Below are 12,104 nucleotides of genomic sequence, written 5' to 3'. Positions count from 1 at the left end.
GCATTCGTGGTTCCTACTTATATTCTGCTGTGGGTGCCACAGGAGCATCAACGAAAACTGTGTTGTTCCAGAACTGATGAACTTATCAGTAAGGCCCTAAGTGTAGTAGGACAGAGGTCAACCTTTCACATTTGGCACTGCAGTTGAAGTGTCTACTCATGTGGTGTGATGCCCCATACTCTATGCTATATTGGATTGATCAACATTGCTATCCTGTCATCCTCATAGACATGGCAATGTGTGTTGATCAGAGGAATGTCTGCACAGCATTGTCATGCAACATGTCAATGACCAATCCCTCCGCATATAGCGCTGGTCATTAATGCCTGCAAACAGGATCATACTGGTAACACAATTAGTCATTGCCATCCTAAGTTCCCTGTGCAGATGAGATTTTGAGCATGCATGCATACACATTAAATGGTTGTACGGAGTGCTGGTATGCAGCAAGGTTACATGCATATCAAACATGTATGGACAGGCAATTGTCTGCGAAGTGGGACACAAGCAATAACCTGGCATAAATTGATCCTATGTAGCAACGTGTCCTTGATATATCAGGCACACAATGTTGTCACATAATACGTGACTTGCAGTCCATGGTCAACTTACTTTGGCTGATGCCAATGGTATCAAGGGTATTGCAGGATGCAGAAGGGACACTGATGGTCAATACAACATGAAGATTGTGACTTCCATGGTCACAAAACAGCATTGTTCCTACACATACCCAATGCTGGAATGGTCATGTCTAGATGTTATGAAATGGTGCATTTCTATTATGCACCATTAGTTTAGCCTTGGTCCTTTGTCCATGTAAATTGTGTGATGATGGATATTGCACAGATTCATGAGCACTATTGGCCTTCAAAATGCATTTGTGACATGTAAAGTGCAATGTCTGACAAGAGTATTTGTATAGCATGGTTGATGTACAGTTAATAGGTTGACCATTGCATGATATGTTTTCTTAATGTTTACACAGTGAACATGACCCAAGCCCAGAAGAAATACCACAGGCAGAGGGCGGATCAGCACAGGCACATACACCAGATGCAGCAGGCCTACAAAAAGATGGGGGAGACCTACAACCGTGAGAAGGCATCGGGGTCCTGGATGGCATTTCCCCTAGCTGCTCCAACACTGGGACAAGCCACCACCAGCAAGGCTCACTGTGTAGGCAAGACTGGGTCTGCAGGAGCAGGACCTTCCAAATCCACCACCACTCACACCACACCAACAGTCTCCTATGCTCAACCACCAGCACTTCCACATGACTGAGCAGGATGCGGGTAAGGAATTGGCAGATTTAAAATTGAGAGTGGCCACACTAGAGCACAAACTGGACAGCATGCACATCTTCCATTGTGAAATAAAACATGCTGTGCAGAAACCCTGAGGGGCATGATGAGCCCAATGGACCGTGTCTTCCTTTCCCCTTGAAGATAATTCTTTGTATTGTAGATTTCATTGGATATTTTAGTGTAGGTAAGTTAGTATACTGTAGGTTAGTGTTAGAATTTTGTAGTTTATTTTAGCTTAGGGATGGGTAAAATTTTAGCTATTTTTATTTTTAATTTATGAGTTTTTAGGTGGTGGGGGTTGATGTGTAAGGTATGTGTTTTTGATCAAAAACAGAGAAAGAAAGAAAAAGAAATTTTAAAAAATCCATAAAAATACAAAAATATATATGTTTAGGCATAGTGTTTAGTTAGTTTATGTATAGCTGTAGTTAAGATAGGCATAGGTATTAAGTAGGATTAGTTAGTGTAGGCTAGGATATTTAGAATAAGTAGTTTAGGCATTTTTAGTGACAGCTATATTATGTTTATTAAATGTTGTTGTTAGCTACATATTAGTCTCCATCTTGATTTAATGTGTATGAGGTAGCATCTCTGGCCAGGTATTGTTCGCTATGTGCCTTTGGCTTTGCTAGCAGTATTTTGTTACGTGTGACTAGTTGTAATCTCTATGGGCAGGTACCTGTCAGGCTGGGCATGGAATGACATGAGCTATGTACAAACATCATTGAGCAGTGCATGTGACAATCTGGTTGTGAATGGATAGACATCCCAACACAGGTGTTCATATCCAGTTGATCTGTGTAGGTAAGTCATGGCTCTTGCATTGGTGGGATGTTGTAGGTCTTGCAGTCACCCTAATTCAGGTTGCAATGGCATATGGAGGACCTGTGTACCACTCTTTCGGAATTGCTTCCCCTCCTTTTAAATCTGGACAAGATAGTCATCAACCCCCATTAGATGACAATTATCTATGTGGCTGAGAACCAGTCTGGTAGTACCAGGCAACGCAAACTCAACTTTGGAGGAAAAATACGAGGGAGCGGGGGGAGGGACAGGAGAAGTGGAGGGGTAGACATGATTCCCTCCCAATACTGGCTGAGTTGCTTGTTCTCCAACTTCACTATCTTTATGTCACCAGAGGAAATCACTCTTAGCTCAAGAATTACATAAAAGAAAGTTAGCAATAGTGATCGATTTAAAGGATGCATAAACCCAGCATCTGGGAAGAAATCAATAAATTCCAGGCAGCAAAGTTTTTTCTGTTTTTTGGTCAGGCTGGCCCTCTATGTAGTGTGCAAACATAGGCAAACTGTACAGGGGGTCCGGGCAACCACACATTGGTTTACAGGGGTAAATAATAGACCACCTAATGCTCTAATTTTTAAGGTAGCTTGGTTGAGCAGTTAGGTCAATCTTGGAGAAGTGCAAAGAATTTGTTGTACTCACACCATCAATCTTGCAACTCACACACTCAAAGGAATAACTCAAGATCAATTCATAAAAATACTGCACAGGTCAGTTTAAAGATGGATATTTTGGGTCCCCTTGGAGTGTAGAGGTCGCAAGGGATGCGGGACCCTTATGGCACAGCAGGTTCTTCGGTGCAGTGCACAGGGCGGCTGGGTGCAGAGCGAATCAGTGAACTGGGAGCTGTGCGCAAGGATGCCCTTAGGAGCAGGAGGTAAGTTGGTCCTAGGGTCATTACAGGACAACGGGGGCACTCTGGTGGGAGGTCCAGGTTTCTTCTGGAGTCCTTCGACTGTGCTTCTTCCTAGCCCATTTTGAGCCACTGGCAGGCTGTTTTTCTTGATGTCCGACATGGGCTGACCAAACCCTCGGGTATTGGCACGGTTTGGGCGCTGGGGGTTGCAGTGCCACCAAACTTGGCACACTGGCAGGGTTTGCCCTCGCAGTCGGCGGGATGCACTTTGGTCCACCTGCGGTGGCCGGTTCGGGAGTTAGCAGTTGGTCGGTGACGGTGATGGTATCCTTGGATTTTAGAGTGGTACCTCCACCCTGGAGGGAGTTCTCCGATGATCTGTGATGCCTGGATGTCCTCTAGGGTTTTCGTACAGTTGTCCAGCAGCTCCTCAGCAGCGATTGTTGGGTCCTGGGTGCAGCAGGCAGGGTTTGGCACCTTTTCTTTGGGGGAGCAGGTCCACAATTCTCGAGCTTCGGATCTTCTTGGTGCTGGTCTTCTTTTGTCCAACAAATCTGGTCTAGGGATTCCCACTAAATACTGTATTTAGTGGGCATTTTAGTGAGAAACTAGTAGTGACCAATGGGTCATCTACCTTAGGGTGGCTACACCCACTAAGTGACCACTTCCTGAGGGGAGGGGTCACTTTCTGATACGTGGTTGGCTAGTTTCCTTCCATCCAAAATGTAGCAAAAAGAAATGGAGGGTCCACCTCGTCAGCAACACCTTAGGGGTGTGGTGCACGCCAGGTGGGGCCACTCCTCCTACCCTTTGTGTATTTTCCCACTGTTGCTCCCGCCAAAAGTGGGGGTTTAAAACTGAGGCAGCCATCTGCTGCTAGCAGCAGGCCTGGGAATCGAGTTTTAAAGACGGTAAGCCCATTGAAGCTCGACGCCAGGGCAGTGCACATTCCTGAGGGAGGGAGTGTTAGCACCTTCACCCAGGACGAGCATTGTTCTACAATGCAAAAATATGTCTCTCTCCTCCACAGTTGTAGATTGGATGTTTGGTGGTGGCAGGCTGGATAGAGCCAGTCAGTATCCATGCCAGGGTAGTGAGCTTTTGCAGGGGGCATCTCTAAGGTGACCCCTGGATATATTTTATAATAAATCCACCACTGGTACCAGTGGGGATTTATCATTCTGAGTTGTTTGATACCAAACAACCCAAGGTTCAGTGTAGCCGTCATGTTGCTGTGAAACTCGTACTGACCAGTGTTCAGCAAATGCATTTTAAAAGGGCTGCTCTGTTCAGTCACTATGTCCCAGGTTTGGCAAAGACACAGTGGAGGCATATTGCTCATGCAGCTATGCCCTCACATACAATATAATGCACCCTGCATTAGGGCTGAAAGGCCTGCCAGAGGGGTGACTTACCTATAGTGCATGTAGTGTGGAGTGGACAGGGCACACAGGCAGTGTGCCATGTCGAGTTTTCACTTTAGGTTTGCATCAGGGCACTCAGCCTGCAATGGCAGTGCTGGGTGTACCTTGATGCAGGGCCATGGAGGGCAGCACAATTAGTGCTGCTGCCCTCAGGGTCCTACCCTTAGTACCTCCTGCTGTGGGCACTTAAGTACCATTTACTAGGGATTTATGGGGGCAGCCCAGGGAACCTGGTTAGCAGGAGTGCTAGGCACTATCAACTTCTAGGCTACATCATACATCAGGCAAAAAATAGGGGCTAAGCATGTCAGAAAAGCCTCTCCTCATGAGACGCCAGTAGTACCAGGAATATGCCCATTGTATATGCTATAATCTCCCGCCTTATCTCTTGGGTTAAAGGATGTCGGAGCAATAAATGTCGCAGTGAGGGTGTTAAGACTGGGAGGCAACTCAAGTTCTTTGACAGTATGCACACCCGCGCTAAGAGGCACATCCGGGAGGGTGTAATCAAGAAACATTAAAAAGCTATCGCTCTGGTAATCACTTTTTAAAGGACTACCATCTCCCCTGTATCCGCTTGGCACTACAGGATCTAGGTTTCCATAGCCCCGAGATAGGCACTGCGGTTCCAGGAAGGAGGGGGCATCAACTGCTTGCTTTTCTGGGATTGTCCTGGCACATCCTGATTGCTGCCAGTGGACTTTGTTGGCTTTTAGGCGTGGTATATAATCTTGGTCGGACTTGCTCTAAGTCTTGTACTAGGACTATATGTTCAAATGGAACAGCTGTAGTATCTTTGTTCGCTCCCATTTTGGCAGGCACCGCTGGACTCTCTTCAGCTATGCCCAAACTATGCTGGGCAAGGCCATTTTTTGGGAGATGCTGCGTTTCTACCTGGCCTCCAGGTGCTGGTCCGGTAGTAGATGGCATGGGGGCTCCTTGTCAATCTTCTGGTAGAAGTTACTAACCTTGGAGTGGATCTAGAGACTACCTTACTCTCAGCACCTTCATTTCTAGTGGTCAGTAGGGTGGCAGGAGGAGGGAGCAGGGGCCTTATGAGCCCATGTTCGGGCCAGGCATCCCCGCCATAACGATTTTGGTTTCCTTCAGCCCAGACCCCCTTGCCTTGGGATATGTCATGAACAGTTTGTTGAACACTCTCAATGAACGCCCGGGACCACCTGCTTCCCATTGCTGATACACCTTCTCTTCACAGTCATGATATTGTAGTGTAATGCACAGGACCACTGTTGGTGGACAACTGTTCGAATATCCTGATGCTGTAGATGGGCTGGTGCTCCTGGACTTTCAAGGCGCTAATGAACAGAGCACTTGCAGCTAAAAGAGGGGGGAAGTAGCACAAGCACACTGCAGCGGCGTCTAGCCTTGTTCTCAGTCCCAGTCACACTTGCACTCACAACATGCATTCCACATGCCAATAGCACACAATTACCTGTGGAGGAAAAGGTGGCGGGGGAGAGCTCATGGAGTGAAGCAAGCTGCACTGAAACCTAGCCCGCCAGCTTCCGCGCCACTCCGGCTCTACCCTCGAGTTGCGGTTCTAGCACCATGACCACGCTCGCCTTTAATCGCGCAGTACAATGGTTTGGCTGGCTTAAGCTAGAGTCTCTTTTATACCTCTCTTATGTCCTGGCTCACTATGGTGTCAAATGTAGACCGCTGGCCGAACAACCTACTGGTGGGAGCTCCAAGAGACAGGATTAGGCACAGATAATTAGGTGCAGAAACGTAGGTGCAGTGAGGTCACCCAGAGTTTCTGAAGACCTCCAGGCGAGGCTTCTCAAACTAGCGGGGTACAGGGAGTGTGGGCTTCTACTACTGCTTACCGGTGGTGTCAGTCCTGCTGGGCCTCGGGGCTGGGGTCTTGCACCCAACAACGATCTGATAGTCGCACACTGCATGATGCGGTTCAGCAGGATGGATCCCCTGGCCTGCACCCAAGTGACGCCTGTCTCTCCAGACTACTCCCCGCTGAATCAGAACTGGAAAACTGCAGCGTTCCACTGCTATGTCTGCTGCATCCTGAAACTTCCTCTGCGTCCTGACTTGGTAGCCCCTTTAAATAAGTATATTACACATTTAATTTTAGTAAAATCTAATGGTCTTGGCTAACACCAGAACAAAAAAAAAAATTTAATTGTATTCTACTTCTACATGGCTTCCATTACTTTGTTGTCCATGTATTTGTCATCGTAATATCCCGTAATAAATACATCAAAATATTTTCAGCATTGATGGATTACATTATCTATAAAAAAAATAAAGGCAGCTAGAAAAAACGATGCAACTGCATGCAAATACACAAATACATTTGTCTGCAACTCCATTTGCAGTGTTCCCGTAAAAAAAAAAAAATACTATATGAATTTGTTTCTACCAACCAAATTACCTTTGCCATGGATGCCACGAATGCTGACAAAATGCGTGTTTTGTTTACATCAAAAAATAATGTATTGTGGTTTTGTGGAAAAACGATCTCGAGAAATTCTTATAACTTGATGGCACATGAGTAAACCTTTGTCACTGTATAAGGTTGATTTTACGGCAGCTATGCCCTTGCTTCCATTGTAACTTAAAGCACTTGTCTTTGGCTCAACATACCTAACTGGTGAAAAGGATTCATTTATTGCGGAGTTGGCACCATTGACATTATAGTGCATAAGCTCATTAAAACCCGCAGACCCATCCTTCATGAGCTACCCACGTTCACGCTGAGGTTTAAATCCACTTTACTGCAGACTTGAATGTCTCTTAAGGAATTGAATGTTTATAGCCTATTGGTTTGGACAACATTCTTTCTCACCAGTGGCGGTCTCAGGAACAACACACAAAGGTGCAAGAGGGCTGTGCTGTATAAGATAGTGTGCGAGCTGCAAACAGCATGGTTGCTGCTAATTCTGAACTGCACTCTTAAGCTCATGTCCTCGGAGATTACTTGTGGGTTGGAGACAGCATGCTGACGGTCAGATTTGAGTAAAGCTTTGTTCTGGCACCACGCCGTACCCGTGTTGAAATTAATATCAGTGGCTCACTTTTGGTCAGACTACCCCCAGGGAACAGTTCCATGCTTCTCCTGAGAAGAGCCCTGTGCCACAGGCTGGAGACCGTCCCTAGGCCCAGGTTCGTACAGCATGAAATCTGTGATACCTTTCCCATGCCATGCCTGTGTCACCCACTCCCATCTCCCATCTCCCCTCCCTCAACCCTGAAGAAAGGCTCTGACAGACACTGACCTGAGACAGATATGTTTGCATGTTGAGAAACAATTCTTAGGCCATATTTATTACACCACAATATTGAATCAATCATCATTGAGAAAATTATAAAGTAAATGTTTTCATAAAACTAGGCTAAACTTAAGTCAACTAACAGCAGATTCTAGGTCAAGTTTGGCCACACCCTGGTCCTTAGAGCACTGAAAGACTAGTGAGCCTGAGTGCTAGCCACTGGTCGTTCTCATCAATTTATACAGACACTGACCAATGCAAACTCCCCCAACACCTCACAGAGAAAGGACCCAAAGGCCAGCAAGCCAGCTGAGCCCAAAATCAGCCATGTCAGACCAACCCCCTGGCACCTTTTGGGAGATGGGCCTGGGCAATCAGCCATGATACTGCTCCCCTGGCGCAAGGTCTCACTCCCCACTATGTCAGGGCAGAGTCCTAAAGTACCCGTAGAACCAAGGACAATCGCTGTAGCGGGCGTCCTGGGTGTTGCCTTAAAATCCGTAGTACTTCTGCCCGTAGTTGAAAACCAAATGCCTTAGGAATTTGCCTGCCTTCTTGTCCCCTGCTACCAAGGAGCCTACCAGATATGTGGCCAAAACCGACCCTTCACCACGAAAGCCTCGGTTGGTTAACTCTCCCCAACCGCTGGACTGACCTGGGATTTGGACAAAATGTGCACTGCAAAGGCCAACAAGGTTTCGATGAACAGTTTGTTGTCCTGAGCGGAAAGGTGAACTCCATCTTTGTGAAAAAAAGGCCTCCCCCTAAGGCAGCCATGGGGAATTGTCTTCAAATTGGCTGTGTTGAGGAGCCTCCTCAACCTACTATTGAGGCACCTTACTGACTCATTCAGACCCTTGGAAGGCAAACCTATAACCCACACCCAGGTGGGGTAATAGGAGACCAAGCAATGACAGTCTCTAGAAATCTCCTAGCTATCCATGAGATCTCCACCAATAACTTCTCGAAAACACTTTGCCTCCCGACCATTGCGAGGTCATAACCACCTATGTGAAGAATGATGAGTGCTGGTGGCTGTAGCCTCCTGCCATCCATCTCCTCCACTAGCTAGCGCAGTTCATCCAACCGAAGACCCCCCTTTGCCGACCCAAAGGAATCACCTTCCAGCCCCAGCTGCTTGGCGTAAAAAATGGCTCTGCCTAAATGCTGTGGAGGCCCACCGGACAAAGGAATGTCCAAGAATCCACACACTGGCTGTAGCCATGTGCCCTAAATACACAGAACAAGGGAAGGAAAGAAAAAAACGTTAGCAGGCTGTCTCTGGTTAACAGGCTTTAAAACAGATACAGGTGCACACAGCGTTTGTAGCAGTTAGACTGCCACCTCCCGATCCTCTTAACCGTTTCCGCATTAAGATCAGACCCAACCACCGACGTAGCTGTACCTATCCTAAATGAATGGGAGCCATAACTTGTGGGATCCACTCCAAACACCTACAATGCAGCATGCATGATGTAAGTGAACTGATATCTTGAGAGGCAGACCCAAGTCATGCACCAACAAGGAAGTGGACAATGTACATAGCCAAATACATAGGAAGCACTCAACCGTGGCTACCGGGCATCCCCTGGTGCCCTCGGCCCTTGTCAGGATCACCCGCTCCCCCTTCCCCAATAGTTTTTGAGTGAGGAAGTCCGATGAATAGGTCACCCCAAAGCCAGAACAAGTGATTTAGTAACAAACCCTCATGAATGGGTTGCTGGGCTGGAGAGATCCTTCTGCGCATGTGTGTTTGGCAGGCCCAAGACAGCCAGACAAACATACATGCGCAGTGAGGGGGAGTGAGGGAGCGTTGATGCTCCTCCACCCTTATGGTGGAGCCACCCCTGCTCCAATCTTTCCCAACCCAAGAGAGACTTCTTGACTAAGAAGGAGTGCGAATGGTCAGGTGCCCTATACGTTTGACAAGAAGGCCACCACAGAAATGTGCTGCCTGGAAGAGGCGGACGACCAGCACTGCGCGTGCATGTGCTCGATAAACTGCAACCAGTTGCCCAAGGAGAAACGCTGCGCCTGTGCATGCCCTGCAGTGCATGCCAGATAGGTCTGAAAGGCCCTCTCATAGGCCCTCCTTGTTTTAGGCACAAGACTGGCAGTGATTAGCTGTGGTAAGGCCAGCATCAAGACTCCATTGAGATGCTGGGAAAGGAGTGGCCACTGCTTCTGCCTCTGGATGAAGATGCAGAAAATCCTGCAACTTGAAATGAGACAATGCATCGGCGGTGTTATTCTGAATATCAGGGACATGTTTAGTTCTGAACAAAATCTGATTCTTCAAACAAATCAGTACAAATTTCTTAAGCAGCCCCCAGCACCTTCCAACATTTTGCGTGTTGAGAGTTAATGACTCCTCTACTGACATGCTATCTGACCAAAATGTTACTGACTGATTCCGAAACTGATCTTCACACAAATGCAAGGCTACCACTGTGGGGAACAACTCTAAGAAAGTGACATTTCTGACCAAACCTGAATCAAAGCACTGTTGCGGCCATGGCTGCGCACACCACTTGGCACCCAATATAGTACCAAAACCTACGCTCCCAGCTGCGTCAGCATAGAGGCCAAACTCTAAAAAAAACTCTGCTAAAAACCTGCCATGGACCCGACTCTCCAGGACCGACTTTGCAGAAACCTGGGCTAGAGGAACCCCAAATCCCTCTATCAGCCTGACAAAGGGACGCAAAGAGTGGGCACGTTTCAGACTTTTTTGGGCCCAGAAGCAAAAAATCGTCCAGATAATGAATTACCTCATCTGATCTGGTGACCTGGGAAAATACCCATTTTAAGAATGTGCTAAAGGTCTCAAAGTACGCACAAAAGACTGAACAACCCATAGGCATGCTTTTGTCATAGTAGAACCCTCCCTCAAATTGAAAACCAAGTAAATGGAAGTCATCTGGGTGGACAGGCAGGAGCCGGAAGGCTGACTCAATATCCGCTTTTGCCATAAGGTTCGCCAGGGCCCAACTGTCTCAATTTTTGAAGGGCCCCATCAAGAGATGCAGACCTTACTGAGCAAAGCAATGGGTCAATGGCATCATTCACAGACATACCTTTGGGGGCCGATAAATTATGTATGAGTCTAAATCCACCAGATTCGTTTTTGGGGACCAGCCTGTGAGGGGAGCACATGAAATCCTGAAATGGTGGATCTGAAAAAGAACCTGCCACCCTCCCCAGGTGGAATTCCTTTTCAATCTTCTTGTGCGCCACCCCAATACTCAGATTCAATGATTGCTGATTTTTAGAGTATCCAGGGCCCTGGACCCCTGGGGCTGGCTTTCGGAAACCAAAGCGAAAACCACAATAAAGCTGATGAGCTTTTTCATGTCTTGGGTAAACATTCAACCAGGGGTTCAAAGCCAATAAGGAAATCGGAGATGGAAGTTTACCAGCATGTGTGAACCCCACTTCACTTTTGACTACCTTTCTCTTTGCTCTTTGGACTTTGGACTTTTTAAAGCACTTAAACTCTGGGTGGCTTGAGATCCCACAAAAGGAAAAACAGTATTTGAAGTTGCAGGACCCACGAGGTCTGGTGTATACCTTTTTATTAAATGCCCAGCAAGCTCCTTTCTGGTCACCCCATTTCCCCCGCCCCCCCCCCCCCCCCCACCCCCACCGCCACCGCCAAAGGAAAGGGCAACTGGCTATTTCCATCACTTTTCTTGAGCATACACCATAATCACACATTCACATCAGTCTGATCCCAAAACATGTCTGGATTTTTGGCTTTCTTTAAACGAAAGGCTTTGTCATAATCTTTCCAACAAGTACCCCCAAATTCCTCAGAAGCTCCAACAATTTTGCTCAAGTAAAAGGGCATTTAAGAAACCAAATCTGGTGACTTCTCTAACATAACTGATTCATGGATAGCAAACCCTTTTATCAAATTTATAAGAGTTTCTTAAATCTTAGTTCTTTTGTCCTTGAATGAACACTCTCTACGAGATTTTGGCCCATCAGACTCTGAAATCACCACATTCCATTCAAACAGATCTACATATGCCCCCCTCTTGATCTTGTCTTTCACCTCCACTGACAAATGTGCAGCCAAATGATCCCGCTGGGATAGCACTAAACCATGTGTAGTTTTGGGTTGGGGAGCTGCTTCCTCACCTTTGCTTCCCCTGGGTTCCGCCATCGGTAGCTGGCCGGCAGGAGCTGCTATTCTGGAAGAAATGCTGGGCGTCTGTGCTTCCGGGACTGAGGGGGGCTGGGATAAATGACATGATGCTGCTGTGGCACTAAGGGGATTCACAACCGGCCTAGTAGATGCTAGCCCCTCTGCATTGGGCCCTTTCAATTAAGTGTCACCGACCATTACCTGAGGTGATGTTATGCCTCCCAGTCTTGATAACCAGGGCAAGACTTTTGCCAAGCTAGTGGTCAGGCTAGTGGTCCCCAGCCACCCCTGCATTGGAAGTGATGCCCCTTAAATCAT

This window comes from Pleurodeles waltl, chromosome 1_2, assembly GCF_031143425.1.
Source record: "Pleurodeles waltl isolate 20211129_DDA chromosome 1_2, aPleWal1.hap1.20221129, whole genome shotgun sequence".
NCBI classification, from domain to species: Eukaryota; Metazoa; Chordata; class Amphibia; order Caudata; family Salamandridae; genus Pleurodeles; species Pleurodeles waltl.
The sequence above is the reverse complement of the archived record's forward strand: the minus strand, read 5'-3'. Positions refer to the sequence as shown.